Below are 21,948 nucleotides of genomic sequence, written 5' to 3' on the forward strand. Positions count from 1 at the left end.
CACTAATTCAAAACCATGTGCATCCATGTGTTCATTGCAGCATTATTTACAATAGCCAAAATATGGAAGCAACCTAAGTGTCCATCAATAGAAGAGTAGATAAAGACAAAATGGTGCATATATAAAATGGAATGTTACTCAACCATAAAAAGGAATGAATTCTTGCCATCTGCAACAATATGGATGGACCAAGAGTGTATGCTAAGTGAATGAAATAAGCCAAACAGAGCAAGGCAAATACTATATAATTTTACTTATATGTGTATTCTAAAGAACAAAATAAACCAATAAACAAAACAGAAATAAACTTATAGATACAGAAAACATTTTGATGGCTGCCAAATGGGAGGGGGTTGAGGGATGGGTAAAAAAGAGGAAGGAAATAAGAAGTACAAATTGGTAGTTACAAAATAGCCATGGGGATATAAAGTATAGCATAGGCAATATATATTTAATAATTGAAATAACTATATATGGTGTCAAATGGGCACTAAATTTTTTGGAGTGATCTAAATTAAATGTTTAATCACTAAGTTGTGAACTTTAATAGAATATGGTATGTCAATTGTAATTGAAAAATAAATTTTTTTAAAAATTTTGACTTTCTAAATATTAGTAGAGCTTTTAAGCTAGTTGAGAAAAAAAAAATCTTAGTTGTATAAATTAAACAATTAAGCAGCATCATTTTGTTAATGTAGAAACCAAATAGCTCTCAGACTGAGCTCAAAATGGAGAAAAGATATGTTACTAAATCAAAATGACAATAACCATCATAGAAACTAGCATTTATTGAACACCTACTATGATTTAGCTACTTTATTTCTGACATCTCACTTAAGCCTCATGGCAAAGGCTTTTGTGACTGTGAACTGTGAGGAGGAGAGGACATAATAAAAGACCCATTTAGAAATGAGGACATCGAGGGGCAGCAGGGCTTAGTAACCTGCCAATAGTCACACAGGTAGACTGTGGAGCCCACTCTTTCTCTCTGTCAGAAACCCATGGTTACTGCATCATCCTCATCTAAATTCCTTAGGATAAAATGATAGGAGGATCCCAATATGTGCTTTATGCCTGAGTTATTATAGTTTAGGATTTTAGTTTTTGGTTTTTTTATCTTCTGGAATCAGATATGATGGAATTTCATTATTTTGATGATTAAACCAAAAGGACACTATCCACCTGTATTTGGTGCTTCATGTTTGGAATGATGTGAAGCAAAAAAATTAGCTAAAAATTCATTAGCACCCACAGTGCTCAGGGGACATTAGTCAATGTCTGGAGACTTTTTTTAATCCTCACTGAGGACATTTTCTCATTTATCTTCAGATAAAGTTGCAAGGAGGGAGAGAGAGAAAGAGGGAGAGAAACATCAACGTGAAAGGGATACATCGACTGGTTGCCTCCCACACGACCTCGACCAGGGCGGGGGATGAACAGCAACTGAGGTACATGCCCTTGACCAGAATCAAACCCGCACCTCTTTGGTCCATGGGCCGACACTCTAACTGCTGAGCCAAATCCGCCAGGGCTGGAGACATTTTTCTCACAGTTGTGGAGAGGAAAGGACTGCAGGCATCTAGTGTTTTGATGAACATTTTACAATGCATTGAACAGTCTCCTACAACAGAGAATTATCCAGCCCAAAATGTCCATAGAGTTTAGATTGAGAAACTTTCCCCTAGCCTAGTGCCAGTCACCAGGCAGGAAATAAGTAAGCAATATTTTCCTGCCCTTCCTAGTGAAAGTAGCATCATTACCAGGCACACTGCTATCACCATTTGTATGGATTTGTTCACGTGGATATCGCTTGTTTGCTCAACTCCAGACATAAGCTCCATGTGGGCCACAGTAGGTTGCCCAGCCTGGAATTCTGTCTAGGCCACAGCAAGTCAAGTAGAAACTGAATAGATATTTGTTGACAGTGAATGAACAAATGAACAAACGTAGTGTGGAGAGGTTTAAAAAAAAAAAAGGTACTTCTCATATAACTGAACACAGAGACCACAGTTCTCCCTCTTTCTTATGAAGTGTGATTTGGGCTTTGAGTGCCTGCCCTGGCTACAGGCCATTAAGTACTACACGTTCAGTCTGAAATCCTTTATCCTCTGAAATTTTCTGGGCAATTTCACAGATCCAAATAGTTTAATTGAGCCTCAATGCTACTCTGTGGTTTTCCTAACTAACCACTTAACTGCTTCCTACGATTTCCATCATTCATGATTCAAGGCTAAACACTTAGATCTAGAGGTGCGTCTGGCTTCTATGGTCTAAAAACAAGAACCAAAGGCCTTGAGGAATTGAAGTCCCTCTGTGCCTCCAATGTAGAAGTTGGACACCTGAGGTGCAGCTCATCCCAGACTCAGATAAAAAGGAGGATGAAAGAGTTGTCCAGCTTTAGGCTTTTAGTGGAAAACATTTTTTTTTAATTACAGGTTACATTAATATTTTGTATTAGTTTCAGATGTACAGCATCATAGTTAGACAATCGTATACTTTACAAAGTGGTCCCCCTGATATTGCAAGTATCCACCTGGCACCATACATAGTTATTGCCATATTATTGACTATATTCCCTGTACTGTGCTTTACATCTAGGGGGAAACGGACTCTGCAGCAGCCCTTGTGTCAGGAAGTGTGAGTGAGTGTGGGGGAAGGGATCCGGAGAAGTGTAGGTTGAAAGTGGGTAAGAACTTCTGAGACTTGTCTTGAAAAAGAAGCCAGGAGCCCAAGGTGAGTCAGAAAGATAGCTTGTGAGCAGAGTGGGTGACTGAGGAGAGGAAGGCACCTGGGGAGAAACTGAGGTCAAGAGAAAAAGGTAGGCCTCAGGATGGATTAAAAATCTGCATGTGGGTGCCCAAGTTCATCAAACATGGAGGTAAAACAGGGCCTCATGAGACTGGAGAGGAAAGACCAGGTTTCAGACATAGGGCCCAATGGGTGGAAGAATGGGAATAGGAAAGGAAGGTGGAAACAGAGTGTGATGTGCGCAGGTGAGGTCCCTTACACAGTCGCAAGTACTAGAGTTATACCCGTTTTCTAAGAAGGAAGTGAGACGTTGAGGTCAACTGGATTGCTTATGGCCTCCTGGACTGTGAACTCCATGAGGACAGAACCAGACCAGGTTCAGTTTTGTTTAATGATGCAGCCAAAATATCTACAACACAGTGGCCATGCATAGTGGTGGCACATAAAATTCTTGCTGGCTGACTTGACCAAGGTCAACTCACTGGAACGAGGTGGCATTCAAAATCCCATCAGCAAGATGCAGCTCTTCCCTGTACCAGACCGCTCTCCTAGCTCAAACCAAGTCATAAATTAGAGAGAACTTAGCAGGAGCAAAGACGTTTAGGCACCAAATCTGTTCAACACAGAGTTGTTGACTTCACTTACCCCCAGCCTGAAAGGCCAGTACTTGCCTTTTTCCACATCGACAGAGATCCAGTGATTTCACTATTTCCCTCAGCTTTAAAGAAGAGAAGCATTATTTTTTAAACTTCTTTGGAATTAGATTGGTTTTTAACCAACTTAATAAAAAGGCAAACATTAATTTCAAATGCTCGGACACTGCATTGGCTTGGGTCCCTTTAAGACTGTATGACATTATTTTGGAAACAAATCACATGTATTCCGTGGCTGCGTTTTTATAAGATTAAATAAGGGCCTCACGGTATCAGCTGGTCAATTGTTATAAACATTGCAAAGTTATAACTTGGATTTTCGTTGGTGTTTTCAATATAATTTAATTCAAAATGCATTTATTGAATAGCCCTTACAGTTAGTGCTAGAAGCAGTAAGACATAGGAGTACAAGTGCAAGGACCCACTTAGGGTGTCTCAGAGCACCCACCTAGGAGACAGTTACTAACCTATCACGAGGGTGTCCGTAGAACCAGGACCTTGGAGCATGCCCACATTATCAGCTCACGGGTACAGGTGGGGTTTCAGTAACTCTAGCAGTTTAAGCTCTACTGGTGATTGTCCCAACCTGTTTGGCACATATTATCCTATTTTCTACAAAGCACTTAAAAACATTCCTGATCATTCCCAGGTTGCACTTCCATGTGCTGTTTATCAGCTCTGGTCTGTCTGGCCATCGCTATTCTTTTGTTGAGTGTTGCCACTGATCTCCAGGAATGCACAGGTGTCTGCTGAGGGAGGATGCTTGCCTTCCTGTCATTCTTTGTGTTCCCTACCATAAGCAGAACCCTGAAACAGGGATGTTTCTGTGTACCCCAAATGTTTTTAGTGAAACAGTTTCTCTATTATTTTTTTAATTATAGTTTAGGAAGTAATTAAGAGTATAGATGTTGGAATCAAACTTCCTAGGATCAAATCTGGGCTCTAAGGTTTGTGTGACTTACAAAATTGCCCATTCGTACAAGGGAGAGATTAGTAATAACACCTTGATAGTGTTTTAGTGAAGATTGAATGAATGTGTAAAACACTCAGAACAGTGCCCGACACACAATAAGCACTATATTTATATTTGCTATAATTAGCATTATTATTAAATTCATTAGTAATAATCACTCATAATTAGTAATAACTAGATTTGCTGAGGTCTTACCATCTGCCAACTAGTATACTAGGTATTTTGTATTTAACCTTCTCGGTCGCCCTGGAGACAAGAATTATTGTTATCCCACTTTTCTAGCTGAGGGAACGAGGCTTAGAGCAGCAGTAACTGTGCAAATGCTCACAGGTGGCATATAAATTATGGTCCTGGCTGGCAGGCTGACACCAGAATCTGTGTGTAACTACGGGGCTGGGTGGACATGGTATCACATGTCAGCCATTATGCTGAACTGACTGCTTCTCTCCCCGTCCGAAGACTACAACCTTGACCCTGAGTCAGGATCCTTGCTTCTGGGTCTTTCTCCCTATTAGCTGAGTTCTCTCCCATGAGGCACTTCAGATCTTCACATTACTTGATATATTTGGAAGTTTAAGCCATTCAATGGGGCTAGATAGATGCTGAAACAGGAAGGTGTGGAAGAAAAGGCTGAAAAAACGAGGAGCCAGGTCATAAATGCACACCCTTCTCAGAAGTGTGTACTGAGTCCCGCATGCCAGCATTTCCCGCACCGAGCTCTGTGAACGGAACGCCCCTGCCAGTGCATGGCAATATGATATATAGGTAAAACAAAGAAAGAAAAAGAAAGTTCAATGATAAAAATAACTATAGAATTCCAATTTAACCCCAAATACTGTGTTTCTTTACTGCAAGACTTCCCAGAGCATTCAAGATTCTAATGTGTGTTCCAAAAGGAGGGGATGAAATGGAGTACTTCCCAGGTGAGTTCTATTGTGGGAACACTGTGTGCTCCCCAACCACCACCCGTCTCTCCTATCTCACCCCCAGAGTGTTTCCCAGGACAAATATTTCAAGGAACAGCTTAACAGGACGGCCACTGAAATAAAAGTATCTGGTAAAGCGTTCTAATGGCAGAACCACATCATCAGATTTATGACAATAATTCTCACAGAAGCGTAGAGAGGCCAAGTTCAGTGGCCAGAAGACCTTCTGATGATAATCACAAATCCCTACAAAGAGAAAACAGGTGTCTAAATCAAGGCAGCAGGTACAAAGATAGGAAGAAAGAGCAAATGCACCCCTTTCTCACCCTCCCTCTCCTCCAACACCACTCCGCCTGCTCCTCACCACACTTCTCTGCCTTTGCCCTCCAGACTCACTCAACTTCCAGACTGTTCGGCCTCCACACCTTCACAAAATATCCTTCCTCCACCTGGAGTAGTCTCTCAGTGACTCTCCAAAACATGCATACACCTGCTCTACCTAAAGAACTTCTATTCATCAGCTCATGGGTCATCTCAGGAGGCTTTGCGTCCGGGAAGCATTGTCTGCCCTCTCGGACCTAGACAATGTGGGTCCCAGAGCGCTGGGCATCCCGTCACAGCACTCACCCCAGGGTTGCTGGTAGTCCCAGCCTTCCCCTTTCTCTTTCTAGATTTTGAAATCCTGCCAAAGGAGAACCAGGTCTCCCCACCCCTACGTTTCCTTTGCTGAGCTCAGAGTCAGACATAGGGAAGTGGTGCAATCAGCTCATGCTGTGAATGAATGACTTGTTGAATCTTCACAACAACGCTGAGAGGCAGATTTTATTTCTCCCACGTTACCCATAAAGAAACAGAGTCTAGGTGGACGAAGAAATTAGACGAAGCTCATACAGTTAATGACCACATTTAGTGGAGCAAAGGCCATTCCCAAAGTACATTAAATTTATCTTTGGGCTAAAAAGAAAATTAGTAATTTCTAAGGTGGTTTTAAATACATATCTGGAAGGGCTTCCAGTGTGGCAACCCTACCTCTCTCCGTGCGTCAGTTATCCCACAGGTTCCCTGAGCTCTGCACACTGAGGGAACACGGAGGGGCAGCATGAGGTCCGAGAGGCCGTGGACAGGAAAACAGATGTTATTTGTAGAAGTACCAAGTAAATTCAGAAGAGGTTTGCAATGATTTAAAATGTAAGTCTACTTTCAAATTCAACCATCACAAAGTATTCATTCTACATCTGAATGTCTTTTTACCTCCAGGGAATGGTCCAGCTTAAAAAAAAAAAGTTATAGAAAATTAGGTTTCAAAGAACTGCAAATGGGGTCAGGTCTGCCCAGCTGAAGCAGACTGAGGCAAGAAGAGCCAGGCGCTCAGTCTTAGCTCTCCGGGCCCCATGCAGGGCCACAAAATGCCAAGAATCTATTCTAAGTGGGAATGTATGTTAATCCATAAAAGACAAGGTCATCAAGTGTCAAGAACTAGGAAGAGATGGGTGAATCCTGAGCAAGAGAGGCCCTGTGTGCTGCTGGGGATGCCCGAGGAGTTTCTCCAACTTACCATCTTTACGGATGCTTTTGTGGGAGTGTGATCTATGACATTCAGAATATTAAAAGGTATAAGCTGGAGCATGCACCCCAGGCGGAACACCAATGTTAGAAATTCCAAGTGTAATATAAACTGTGACTTTAAAAAATAATTTGAGAAAAGGAATTCCAATGGTCACTTCGTTTCATCTTCACCACATCCCAATGAGACATGCATTGTTATTTGCATTTTGCAAATCAGAAAGCTGAGTCTCAGAGAAGTTACCCAGCTTCTATACAATGAATCAAGAGTTCAGTCCCATCTATATGCTATCTACGTTCTCATAGTCCTAAAATAAATAGACAAACCAGTATCACATACAACATTGCAGCTATTGTGTGTCTGATGTCTGTCCCTCTTTCTCTCCGCCTCCCCACAAGGAGTACTGCTTCTCGCTTTCCAGAACCGGAAGAAGAAAAGATTAAATTCAAGTGAAGCTTGTTGATATGTAAGATTATTAAATACAAGCTTTTTAAAATGACGCATTGATCTGACGTTACTATGTCGTTTCTCATAACGACTTGTTGATGGCACTAATTTCGATTGCCTTCCCGTCCAGTACTAAGTTCATCAGTTACCCGAAGGGCTGCCATGTCCAAGACCTGTCAATTCAGTTCAGCAGAAATTATGTCTAGAGTCACGGTTATCTGGAAAGAGGGGCCTCCTGAGTGTGCTAGAGAGGCGGGGGGTGAGTCAGAAGACCTGGGTCTGCTCCTAGCTCCTCACCGAAGAACTCAGATGTCAAACTGGAAACAAACAAGATAGAGGATATAAAAAGGATGTGTAAACTAAAAAGTGAAAGGGACTTTGAAGAGATTTATGTTACAGCTGCTATTTTCCCCAAGTTGTAGACACTGATAAAATAAATCTTAATCTATAAATCGACTGACCTCCCCATTTCTGGAAGATAGTCTTTCCATAAAAACATGAAGGTGCTTGTTATGCCAGCTGATGCCATTTTATTTATGTTTCTGAAGGTCAGACCACCTCCGCCCAATCCCCAATACTCAGTCATTCCTTTGTTCCTTCAGCAAACCTAAATCCACCTCACAAAACGCAGAGTTGTGCTATGATTACAAGAATAATGATAGGGCTGGGGAAGCATAGTTCATGGGATGGAAGTGAAGCATTAATCTTGTTACATTCAAATTTGCATTATTGTAGAGCTTCGTTGCTCTCCTGGTTAGCTCTGTGCCAGGTAGGCCTCCTCTGAGTGGGTGGGGTGGGGAGAAGGGAGAAAAGTGGGGTAGTTAGTGGGCATAGCACAAAATCCTTGCTTGTCAGGAGCTGCTCACAGACCGGTAGGGACTAGATACTTGCAAGTAATAAGTAAGGGGCTCCAGTAGCCTCTGGTGCAGGCCATTTGCCTCTCTTTCTGGAATTAATTTTAACAGCCCCTCTCTTAGAATCTTGTTTCTTCCAATGCATATCTCATCTCAGCCTCCACATCTAATCATTTAATTGTATTAGTCGCAGTCCCAATAGGAAACAGGCATCGTGCTGAAATTAGGTAAGCCAAAGCGGGTTCAATGAGGAGATGAGTTACAACGGTGTGGACAGGACTGCACAGCAACCCAGGGCTAATGACTGTGAGATGCACCATCCTTAAGCCAGGAAGGGGGGTGGCATTACTGGATGCAGGAATGAAACAGAAATGCAGAACTGGCTTTCTTGGAGGGTCAGGGATGTTGGTAGAGGGATCAAACCTGTCCACTGACCCTGCAGGAAGGGAGCCTGGAAATAAATACCACAACTTTATTCTCTTTTCTTCATCCCTCCCATTTCCTGCTGGGGACATCCAGTGGCCGAATCAATGGGAAACAGCGTGCAAGAGAGGCTGTTGATAGAGTCAACAAAGAACAGAGTGGAACGGGATGGAGAGCGGATCTGTAAGGGCAAGCTAACGATGTCCAGCACTGATCCCTTATTGAAAGTCTGTCTGTGTGCAAGAAACACAAAGAAGTGGAATCGCTTCCACCCTAGAAGAAGCTACAGTCAAGGGAGAGTTTGAAGAAAAGTAAACTACAAAAGAATTCCCACCCCTGAGAATGCTCTAAGGAATGTATTTCCATTGATCTGTCCTCCAACAGACCTCCTCTGAAGGCCTCCTCTTTGACAAGAAAACACAGGCCTTGAGGACCCTGGCATGCAGGGATGTATAATAAGACACAATCCTACTGTCTCTGAGCTCATTAACTATTTGCAGAGAAAGACGTGTAAATAGTAAACCTCAATACGCAAGGCTCCACGGTCTTCCTTCCCACTGAATCTTCTTTCTGAGTGTCCACACACCCAGCACCTACGGCATGATTATTTCTGCCCAGCTTTGTATCTATTTGGATGGTAACTGGTTTGGACAGCAGCCTATACTCATTAGGCTTAGAAGTTTCCATGTCACTTAATTTGAATAATATCAAAGAAAACTCAATTAGACTTGTCAACTTCTTGCCTATGACATTTAATATCTATTAAAATTATGTCACCTCCATTAGCCAGGGGCCTTATTTCCAGTTTCTTCAGACCATGAACTTGAGAACGCCAAACACCCAAAACACGGGAATGCAAAAGTTGTTGCTATCATTCCCTCCAGTCTTAGAGTCCGTCTCACATAATGACTTGAAAACAGTTTTCATGTTGTGTCCCTTACTCCCATTTTTCCACAGAAGATGTGAAAGGCTGAAGGTTAATTGTCTAAATAGTACTAAGGAGAAAGGTGGGGAAAGAGCACCTTCCTATGCAGGAAGAATGATTAGGTTAGTAGGCTTGTCTGAGGATGATTCCTATGTCTGGTATCACTTCCAAACAACTACACCATTTCTAGGTCAAAACAAGAGTGTGAACTCCACAAAGAATAGTATTGTGATTCTTAATAAAACAGAAGAGAATGTAAAACTCTATTACCTAGGGGAATCTCTTTACATTAGAAGCTTTAAATCTCTAGGAGAAATAACTACAAGGTATGTGACACACATGGAAATGTAACTGTATCATTTCAAGGCAGAAAAAAGCTTAAGGATTTCAGTATTTAACGTCTGTGTATTTTGCTGTTCTACAATAACTTCTGATTCTTGTGCTTGCTCCACAATTTATAGTCTGTCTACTGAAAAACTCAAATAATTGCCTCTTAAAGAGGAATACACATCAGGTTCATTTTGACAGTTTCTTTCAACATGTGCACACTCACAACCTGATATCATCAGGGTGGGGCCTAGGAGTCTCTTGTGTGCACAGGTCATGTGAGCAGGGATTCTTCGATGAGAAAGAGCACACAGGACGCCCCCAGAGAGTCCATGCTACTTTATAGTGCTGGGCATTTGTTGAGCCTCTTTCATAAATATTACACTTGTTTGTTTTTCTGGCAAGTGTCTAACACTTTTCTGAAGTCTCACAAGTTCTCTGAAGCCTTTTCTATCACCCACAGATAATTGTCCATACACTGTATATTTTATATATTTTAATGTTCCCACTATCTCACATATACAACATGCTCAATAAACACTTATTGAAGAGAATGGAATTCAATGGATGTTGACTATATTTAGGTCATCTATTACTTTCTTGGCTTCTTACTCATAATTACTCTACAAAGATAGTTTACATAGCGCTTAAAAAGTCAGGGGCCCCATGAAATTCAGGCTAATTGTGGCAGTACGTTATGAAAAGGAGAAGAAACAAGAAGTCTATTGACCAAACGCAAAACCATTCCCATTTTACTAGCCTCTGGAAGAGACGGTAGGGGAGCTGCAATGTAACCAGTGAAATGACTTTCACATCTTCTTTCTCCTCCTCTGTCTCACTGTCTCCTACCTTGCAGCTGCCTAAGCCTTTTCTTTTCCTATTTCCCACTTTCCCAAATACGTTACCCGAATGTTTGTGTTTTGTTTTGTTTTTTACATTTCCTCTTCCTCCTTTCTTCTTATTTCCACTGGTTCTCTCTCTCATCTCTCACTTTCCCCAAATTCAAGAAGCCAAAAGTCATACCTGCCCCTACCCTGTCTTCCCAAAATTCAACCTAATGTCTCTCTGATCCCAATTCTGTAACGTGCTCTGTCACTTCTAACAAACCTAGAATTCTCCCCCTACCTGGTTTCTCACTAATGGATAGTCCTCTGAGAATTTTCATTTCTAAGCTCTAAAAGTGTCAAAATATGGTTATAAAATTTATAATGTATTTTAAATGTTTATATTTTATGAATGAACACATAAATGTAAATGTGTTCCAAGAAAAATTACAGGACTTATAAAAATCCTCATTCATGGTCCACCCAAGGCAGTGTTTTTGTTGGTGGAACACAGGCTGGATGTCATTTTCCTTCCGCACGTCTAGTGTATCCCGTCTGGATGTTGAACCTCCCTTCACATAGAGCGTAAAAAAAGGTCTCGTTTGGAAAAGAACCACTCATGCCAAATGTTTCTTCTGATCCAGGTCTCACCACTGCTAATAAAGACCAGACAGGAAAATACACATAGAAATATTTTGCATCGAGTCTGGATTCCAAGTTTGGCTCTTTGGCTTCTTAGTGGTGTGATGTTAGACGAACAGTACGCTTTCGTTTCCAAAGAGGGCTCTCTTACCTTTGAAAAGAGAGTTATGCTTTCATTTCCTGGAGGATTGCCATTTCCCTAGAAGAGGGTATGGATGCGATACTGACAGGACTGCCTAACTAGAGCAAGAAAGTAAAAATACCAGAAGGTCACATGGGAGGGCTCTGAACTCAGACAACTTCTTCCCAGTGACAGATAAGTTACTCACTGGCTGTGTGACTTCAGGCAACTTATTTAACCTCCCTGAGACTCATTTTTCTCATCTGTTAAGTGATCATTATAAAAAAAAAAAAAATCCATTTCATTGGGCTGTTAGGACTAAGTAAATCAGATGAGATAATGCATAAGCCTAATCATTCAGTACTGCATAGACAGAAAGGTTAAACAAGTGTATGTATTTGTTTATTTAATACCATCAGTGTATCTGCCCTGGCTCCGAGATATAGCACACTTTGCAGGGATAAAAGTGTGATAAAGTAGAAGGCTGGGGAAGGGATTTGGCAGTGAAAACCAATTTTAGAATTAGCCAGGCAGGACTCCAATATCAGCATATGACTGTAAGGGGTTCAGAAAGGACAATAAGGACTTCACCTTTGTCCGTTTGGTCCACTGTTATAACCCAAGCATCTTGACACAGTGCCAGGCACATAGTAGGTGCTCAATAAATACGTGCTGCATCTCCCATGCCAACTAACCGTCATCTTGCACACAGTAGGTCTTCAATGCATGTTTGCGAAATAATAATAATAATTGTAACTAACATCTACCTTTATTATGTGTAACACACTCTTCTAAACATTTTATAAATATAATTCATTTAGTATTCACTTGAACACTGAGATAAGCACTTTCACTACATCCATTTTTCAGATAAAGAAAATAAGGTACAAATTAGCCACTTATGTGTTCACACAGCTAAAGACTGGTGAGGCCAGGACATGACCCCAGCCACTGTGTCCCAGGCAACATAAGCCTTAGGAATGTGGTTAATTGTCTTTGCTTCACGTTTTAAGCTTAATAATATCCCTGGAATAAAACCAATGGTTTTGGAATTGAAATAAGGCTCAGTTTGCTAATCTGTAATTAGAGATCATACTACTTGGCCTTCCTATCAAAAATAATTATTTGAAACATCAATGAAGGTAATGTGAAGTACCATAAAATATATTACATTTTACATTCTCTGCACTGTAATATAACTAAAAGAACATTGGCTTTGGAGTTCACAGACCTATATTCAAATCTTGGCCCCTTTTTATTAGTTTTATGGCCTTAGGCAAGTCATCCTTCCTTGCCCTTGTATCTGTAAAATAAGAAACATTATACTGACTTTGGGGTTATGATCATCGTCAATGAGATAAAGCATGTAATAAGCCAGAAAACATTGCCCGCACGTGTAGGTAGACAACAGCTCAACGCTGTCTAGTGAATGCTCCAGCTTCTTTAAATGCAATAGGACTGCGATGAACATCTCTTGAGCACCTACTGTGTATACGTCTCATGAAGACAAGCTCAGTAAATACAGCTTCTATCTGCACCCCACTCCCTCAGGTGGCTTCTGAGACCCCTGGCCGCTTCCTCCCCGTCGCGTGCCCCCGGCCTCACCCAAGCACTGCTCTGACTGCTTTCTGCCTCGTCATCTGTAAAAGCAGCGTGTCGTTCCAGACTTGAGTTTTAATGAATATTTATGGTATAATTTACTCTGGTTCGAGGCACACAACGGCTCCTTTCTGCATTGCGAACAGATCAGGAATTTTGTGGAAGGGGCAGTGTTAGCTCCGGTTTCCCCAGGTGCCGTTAGGAGAGCGAGTGCGTGAAGTGTAGCGCGTGGGACTCCGGGCCCGCGGCACACAGCGAGAGCTCCTGTGCACCACTTCGGTGGCGGTCTTTCAGGAAGAAAGCGCTGATCCCATGTGACTGAAATATTAACTTTAGGACATTCTAGCAACTCATTAAGTGTTTTGTTTCTTTCTTTACTTGCAGGTAGAGTTCATTATAAGCAAGCTGGAGTGAGTCCTGTAATAAACTCTCTCTCTCTCTCTCTCTCTCTCTCTCTCTCCCCTCCCTCCTCCCTCCCCCCCCCCCCTTGTAAGAAGTATGAGATAGAATTTGTAGTCTATGTGTAGACCAGTCATTCTAAAGGCAGGGCAAGGGACAGATGGAAAAGTATGGAGACCTTTCAAGCTGTTAAAATTGAGGAGGTGCTACTGGCAACCAGTGGTAGAGGCCAGTGACGGTGCTAAATACCCTACAATACACCGCAAAGTCCGCACAACAAAGAACTATCCAACCCCAGAATCAATAACACCAACACTGGGAACCTCTTGTGTGGAGAAAGTGTTTTATCAATGACTCAGTTTCTGAAACTATGCATAGCCAACCCTGAAGAAAATTAGTGGCAAGCTATCTACCAATTTGTTTTCTGGTCTCAAGGAGCTTAAGACAAATGATGCATGTTTTTGAATATATATAGGCCTAAGTTTGATCTTAGTGTCACCATATTTTAGCTATGTGACCTTGGACAAGGTGCTTCACATTTCTGATCCTCAGTTTTCTCATTAATATAGAGGATACAGTCAATAATATTATAATAACTATGTATGGTGCCAGGTTGTTACTGGACTTATGGGGGGATCACTTTGAAAGTTATAGAAATGTCTAAACACTATGCTGTATACCTGAAACTAATGCGATATTAAATGTCAACTGTGATTGAAAAAAAACCAAAAAACTATAATACCTACCTTGAAGTTTATAATGAAGATTACTTGAAGTAATGTATTCATAATCCTAAAACTGTCCAATGTAAGGCCAACTCCTGACAAATACTATTAGTATATTTTGGTAATAATCACGTGACTGAAATGATCACTGGAGACCCTGACAGCTGTCCTACTCACCCCATGTATGAAGCTCCCGTGACGGCTCGAGGGTGCGTCCCCTGTTTACACATGACTCCCGCCTGCACGGGGAGGACACACAGAGCCAGGCCCCGGGTGCGGTGTGAGCGCCCGAGGGGCCCGCTGCCTTATCTAGGGCAGGGAACGGCTTGCTCAGGGAGAGGACGACTGGCTTAAGTTTAAATCGTTATGATTCTAAATGCAGTACTTGACATTGTCTCAAAAATATCTGCTAACTTATTCACTGGCCTCAGTCATTTACTCCTCAGCAAGCTGTTGGTATTTGTATCATTAGCAATTGAATTGATGATTGAATTAAAATTGGAACATCTCATTGATTTCAGCCACTGCTGTCTTTTATATCCATTCATATTCCAAAAGCACAGAATGTTCCCTTTTTTGTTTTTTATCCTCACTCGAGGACACTTTTACATTTATCTTCAGATAGAGCGGGAGGTAGAGAGGAAGGAAGAGAGAGAGAGAAACATTGATGTGAAAGGGACACATCGACTAGTTGCCACCCACACGACCCCAACCGGGGCCGGGGACAAACTGCAACCGAGGCACGTGCCCTTAGCGGGAGCTGAACCCGGGACTCTCGGGTCCAGGGCCGACGCTCTAACCGCTGAACCAAAATGACCAGGGCCAGAATGTTCCCTTTTTAAAAATATTCATATAAATTGGCTGTATCTGTTGTGTTTGGAACAAGAAGCCCAGAAAGACTGTATTGATAGAGCTTGGTGAGTGTCCATTGATCTGGGTTCATGGCACATTCATGACTTCCACACACCTAAAAAGTATAGGCCCAGAGAGGTGTCCTTAATTACAATTACAGGGAAATCTCTAGTTGAAAGTATTTACTGTTAGTGGTGTAAGGTCAATCATCTCATTACTTATGAATCTATTTATGTTCCTTTTAACAACCAAGTAGATATTTAGATCAATGTGCTCTTAGCTGCAGTTTTCTATTCCTGATAAAGATATTGAACTAACATTGGAGTGTTGAATTATGTTTAAATGGGAAATGTTATACCATTTATGTGATCACTGAATAGTGATATTTCTGATCTGTGGCTATTATAGACAGTAAAAAGACGAGATGGAATTGCAAACTACCACAGGACACAGGAGGATTTGATTAGAGAAAAGTTTGGAATAACTCCAGGGTTTCTCTCTGAAGCTGGAGCTGTTACTGTCATGACTCCTTTGAATTGTGTTCAGCTGATGGGTTTACAGACGATGTACATTCATTGTGTGTCCATCTCTCACGCTCCACTGTGAACCACACCTCAGGGGGCAGGAACGGAACTCGAATCATCTTAGTACACCCAATGTCCAGCACTGTGCCTGGTATAACACAGGCACTCGATGATTGTTGGTTTGTGGATTTTTATTAGAACCCAGGGCACAGTGGACCCTGAGTTTCAGCACCCATTCATCCAGCTGGCCAGGTCAAAAATCATGAATTATTCTTGACCTCTCTTTCTTCCACATCCCACAACAAATCCATCCGTAAGTTGTGTTAGTACTACTTCAAAACATAATCCCAAAGCCATCGCTTCTCTTCACTTTCACCGCTTTCTCTCTCACCCAAGATACCACCGTTTTTTACCTGAACTGCTCTAAGTAATTACTCATCCACTCTTACTCATTCACCACCTTCCTCTCGTCATGCCGTCTCCCAGGGACCTGAGTGAATCAGTTTCTCCTGTGCTCAGAATCCCCCAGGAGCTTCCTATCTCACTTACTTTAAAAGCTGAAGTCCTTACAAAGTACAACAGGGCCTTAAACGTCAATACGTCTCTCTGTTGTTGGCTCTGTTACAGCCCTACTGGCCTCCTCGTTTGTCATTCTTCAAAATACAAGCAAGCTCCCATCTCAGCATGTTTGCCCTTTCTGCTCCCTCTGCCTTGAAGAGTTATCCATCCAGGTTCTCTCGGCTCAAACTCCTCCTTCATTCAGATCTCTGCTTTACACCACTCTGTCTAAAATGCAGTAGCCTCATCACTCTTTGTTCTCTTCTCTTGCTTTATTGTTAATTGATAACAGTGATCATGCCTGGAATCATATATCTACCTGTTTACTGTCTGTTCTCTTTACTGAAATGTAAAGTAGGGGTAGGGGCATTTTTGTACTGCTCGAGAAGAGGGGCTGGAACTTAGGAGCTGCTTAGTCACATGCTGGATGGAGGAGTGGACAGAAAGGAGGCCAGGTGGATGAGCCCTAGGGAGTAAAGGGAAGAGTGGACCACAGCAGGCAACAGGCAGAGGGGAGATGATGCTCACCTGTAAATCATGCTAGAAGTTTGGATTTTATTCTAAAGGTCAATAGAAAAGCCCTTGAAGTGTTTTATGTAGCAAAGTGATATGATGTAAATTATGGTTTTGAAATATTCACTACTTTGTAATAAAATAAAATAAATCAGCTGCTTTGTACATAGTAGATGGAAGGAGGGCAAGAACAGAAATAAGGAAACAAGTTAGGAAAGTCCTAAAGTAACACAGGTAAGAGATGGAGATGAAATGAGCCAGAGTAGTAGCCGTAGAAAATAAAGAGAAGTAGATGGGCTTGGGCTCATTCAGAGATGGTAGGACCTGACCTTAGACTGACGATGGGGGTAGGAGAGGGAGAGGAAGGAAAGAGAGTGATTAAGGGTTACTCCTTGGTTTTTGGTTTGAACAACCTATGGCAATATTGTTTATAAGGAAAGACTAGAGAAGAGTCATTTTGCATGAGCAAGTCAAAGCTCTGTTTTGAACACTTCTTTTTGACATTCTAGGTTTGAAGTGACTACCAGATACTGAAATGAAGATGGCCCAGAGTCCTTGGGATATAAGCCTGGACATGAAAGAGATCTGGGATACACTTATATATTTGAGATCCACAAAACTATAAGTGGCATTTAATGTAAGGAGAGAAGTAAACAGAGAAAGTCTGGTCCACATTCTTACTAAATATAGAATGGAATAAGGACCCTGGCAGCCATTCACTTATTCCCTAAGCAGGTGACATAAACAGATGTGGAGAACAGCCTGGCAGGAAATCCAAACTCCAAAGAGAAACTGGTAATAAACAACAGAGAATCACATCTCTACATTAGCAAGGGAAGCCATCAGAGCTGTTTGAGGAGGGGAAGAGCATGAAAAGGGGGTTGGATAGTTTAGAAAATTATAGGTCAATTATAGATCCAAAAACGGAGTGGTCTCAGTGAGTCCTAAGAATTGTCAGAGAGGTGATATTTGAGAATATGACCTTAGAATGTAGGAAGCTGTTGATAGTGCGATGCCATGAACATCTGTGTTATGAAGTTGCCTCTGAACTTGGCAGTTTGTTCTCAGTCTCTGTTACTGCTATCACTCAGCTGCAGACCAATTGCAACTCTTTATCATTTGATGTGTATGAAGTTCTGTGCCTCCAAGATTCCCTCTGTACCTGATAGTAATTATTCATAACTAAAAAAAAAAAAAAAAAAAAAAAGCCTTCTGGTCTCTTGCTCTCTTTGTTTGCCTAGTATCACAATTCTCTCTCTCTCTCTCTCTCTCTCTCTCTCTCTCTCTCTCTCTCCTAATCTGAATACCTGATGTCCTGTTAGCATCTCTGCCTACTTTTTCTGACTGAGTTTCTGTGCTTTCCCAAGACAGTCAGCAAGGTACACTTTTGTGGGAAGAGAAACTTCTCGATGAGCTCCTAGGCGAAAAATGCCCCCAACCCGTAGCACCATCTTAGGTCCTGTGCAATTCGATTTACTTCTCTCTATGCTTGAATATCCCCAGAATAATTCTATTTAATCACTTTAGTCTATATTAGTACTTGGCACAGCAAACAAGTTAGTAGGTGCTAAATAAATACTTGTTGAGTCATTAATGGATTTATACTTTTAACACATGTACCTCCCAACCTCCACATTGCATGTTACCCCAAAGAGAGCCAAAGCTGCTGATATTTGAGGTAATCTAAGCAAAGACCTAATTTGACAGTATTCATTCTCTAACAATTGAGAACGTCTTGAGCAAACATACTGGGAATATTTGCTATTGTTCCAAACTTTTTTGTATTATCTAAAAGATATAATTATTTATAATGTATGCCCTATTTATATATCAATAGTGTTTATTCCTATAAAATAGTGCATGCTTTGAATATAGGCTCCAAACCTACTATTGCTTCATTTTAAGTAGAGTCTTTGTAAGAATCTTTGTTCCTCTGAAGATTATCATTGTTCAGTCACTCCCTCCAGCAGAAAATCCAGGGTGCTGATAGGCAGCATGAAAAGTGGGCCCTGGCCGGTTTGGCTCAGCAGTTGGAGCATCAGCCTGCGGTCCAGGGAGACCCGGGTTTGGTTCCCGCTAAGGGCACGTACCTTGGTTGCAGTTTGTCCCCGGCCCTGGTTGGGTCGTGCGGGTGGCGGCTGCTCGATGTGTCCCTTTTACGTCGATGTTTCTCTCTCTCTCTCCCTCCCACTCTATCTGAACAAAAAATGGAAAAATGTCCTCTCTTGAGGATAAAAAGAAAGAAAAGAAAGAAAAGTGGGCTGGCTCAGAGAGCTGGGCTTCTAAGCACCAAGGCTAAGGCACCCCTGCTGCACCTACAAGAGTGCCTCGACAAATACCAGTTGCTCAAGAAATATCCCCGAATGAATGAATGGAGGCACAGTCTCTTACAAGAGCTATAGCTCCCACTGGCAGCAGGAGAGACAACAGGAGAGAATGGAGAACTGAGAATCCAGTGATACTTGCTTGTGAGTGTGCGCATATATGTGGGTGGTGGACGGGTGTTATAAAATCAAAGATCATATCAGATCAAACCAGAAGATTATACCAGAAACTGGAACATAGAATAAGAAGGCAGAAAGCTAAGAGACTGAAAGAAGAAAAGGAAGGGAATAAGGCAATTTTCTTTGAATAGTTTCCACAGAATTGTTTTCCTTCGTTAGCTCTTGATGGTCTCTGAGAGTTAATTATTGTATTTAATGCTTCAGAAGCAAAGAAATAATCATATTTAGCAATGGGACTTGTGAACATTAAAAACATACTTTGAAGTGGACATAAAAGTACTTGCATCAAGTCTAAATAAGTGAGCCCATGTAGAGTTTAATCAATGGGTTAGCTATCTCAGGGTATTGGGGAGGAATGTTTTTGTATGATAAAAAGAGATATGCTGTGTGGAAGTTTGAATGCTTTTGTAAGACCAATGATAGGCAGACCCTCCAGTAATTTAACTGTGTTCACTCAACAGCAACATTTACTGGGTACCCATTGTGGGGATTCACTACTATTGGAACAAGGGATAAAGTATGGATCAATCAAAGCTCCTGTTCTCATGAAGTTTTCATTCCAGGGATTTGATTTTTGTTTTTTTATTGGAAATACAAAGTATCCAGGCTACCTGGTTAACATGTGAAGAAAAAAGAAGCATATAATTATAATTTACACAGAGAAACATTGAAAATTTGACAATATTTTCTCTTTAATATGGACCATGACATCTATAAATTTATTTCTGTATGACATGCAAGTGCTAGAGATTTAAATTTTAGAAATGCTCTAAGTCCTAGGAGACCAGAAAAAAAGGGCTAGATATTTTTTGCAAAGTGAAAATTCAGAATTCTTTCTTCAATTATATCTTACTTTCCTTATAAAGTTTGAGGACTGCACCTTATTTAAAACTGACAGAAACAAAAACACATGCACAATGAGTACGAGAACTTTCAAAATATGTGTTAATAACACTTATTTTAGTCAAGTAGATAACCTAGTTCAACCCTACCCTAGAGAAAGACAAAGAGAGGAAGAGGTCCCCTGAAGACATGATTAGCTGTCAATCATTTTTCTGTGAGTGGCTGAAGGTCAAAGAGAAGTGGAACAGTTCCGATCCTGCTGATTAAATCAAGACCACACAGGTTTGAAGGGCAAGGATAGAAGATTAGGTTAAATTGTAGAAATTCAAGCAGATGAAATAGCAATTAAATTGATTAGTCTATGTTCTGCCAGGAAAGGGGAACATTTTTAGAATACTACTTTTGTCACCAGTGTGTTCTTAACAATCCAGTTTTGTAAATCCCATTCGATTCATTCATTCAACAGATATTTACTGAGTACCCACGATGTGGCAGAAACTGTTCTAGGGCCTGGAAATAGAGCCATGAACAGTCAGCCAATCTGTGTCTTCATAAAGCTTGTCATGTAGGCCTGGGAATGGACAATAAACAAATACCTACAAATAAACTGTTAGTAGTGAAAAGTGTTGGAGAAAAATAAGTGAAGCTCAGAAGTCCCAGAACATTATTTATATCACATGCCTTTGATCAAATACGTTAAGACCAGAAATCATTCAGCTGAAGGAAAAATGAGATTAGACTCCACCTTTTAAAAAGAAGAGTAGCAAGAATTTACAGTCATCTTTAATCTACCACAGAAGTCTTTAGAGATTGTGAGCAGAAGAGTGATAGGATCTGAGTAGAATTTTAAGAGCTTACTCTTACTACTATATATAATCAATGGGGGAGGGGGAGGGCACAACAGTAGAAGCAGGAAGATCAATTGTCTACATTTAATCCTAATTTACTTCTGGTTTGGGGGCCTCTTGTCTCTCAGAGCAGTATGGGGGGAAATTAGTAAGTGTGATACACTTGACTCAGGATTGCATATTGGGTTTTTTGTTTTTTCCATATGAGCTACACTGTGTGATACAATTTTATCTGCTGCTCACCAGTATTTTATGAGCACTTATTATATGCCAGGTACTGGGGATCCTGTGATAAGCAGCTATAACTCCTTTCTTTAAGGAACGTTTCCACACATGTGCCTTAAACAAGAAAAGAAAAATATAACTTGCACATTTCGACATACTTTCTAAATCACATAGTGTTAGTTCAATTTTTGGTTTCTCATTATTCATTATAAAACATCAACTGGTTCGCCCTGGCCAGTTTGGCTCAGCGGTTAGAGCGTTGGCCTGCGGTCCGGAGAGACCCGGGTTCGGTTCCCGCTAAGGGCACGTACTTTGGTTGCAGTTTGTCCCCGGCCCTGGTTGGTCGTGCGGGTGGCAGCCACTCGATGTGTCCCTTCACGTCGATGTTTCTCTCTCTCTCTCCCTTCCTCTCTCTCCCTCCCATTCTATCTGTACAAAAAATGGAAAAATATCCTCGGGTGAGGATAAAAAAAAAAAAAAACATCAACTGGTTCATTTAACTCATTTTCAAAATATAAAAAATCCACTCTTTTCCATAGTATAGAATATCTACTTTCCAGATCTTTATAATAGATGGTAATTTTAAAATTACTCTTATACAGACATTTATGAAAGTTCAAATTAGCAAACTGATGATTTGTCTAATGTATGTGGCATCTGCTTACTCTCAGAGGGATTCTATAGGGAATTGAATGACTAGAGGCTGCATTTTAGTTCCACCATATCAGCCTAGGTCTTACCCTGAATTTAATTGCACATCCATAGCTTAATAAAACTGAATTTTTAAGATCCAGCTAAACCTCACACATTCTCCAAGAAGCCTTTCTTGATTCTCCTCAATGGAACTTCCACAGCAGATTGCTTTTACCTCTGCTTACTATAGTTAGACATGTATTTAGTTATTCATTTTTATGTAATCAATGACAATCAT

Source organism: Molossus molossus, unplaced genomic scaffold (assembly GCF_014108415.1).
Source record: "Molossus molossus isolate mMolMol1 unplaced genomic scaffold, mMolMol1.p scaffold_m16_p_13, whole genome shotgun sequence".
NCBI classification, from domain to species: Eukaryota; Metazoa; Chordata; class Mammalia; order Chiroptera; family Molossidae; genus Molossus; species Molossus molossus.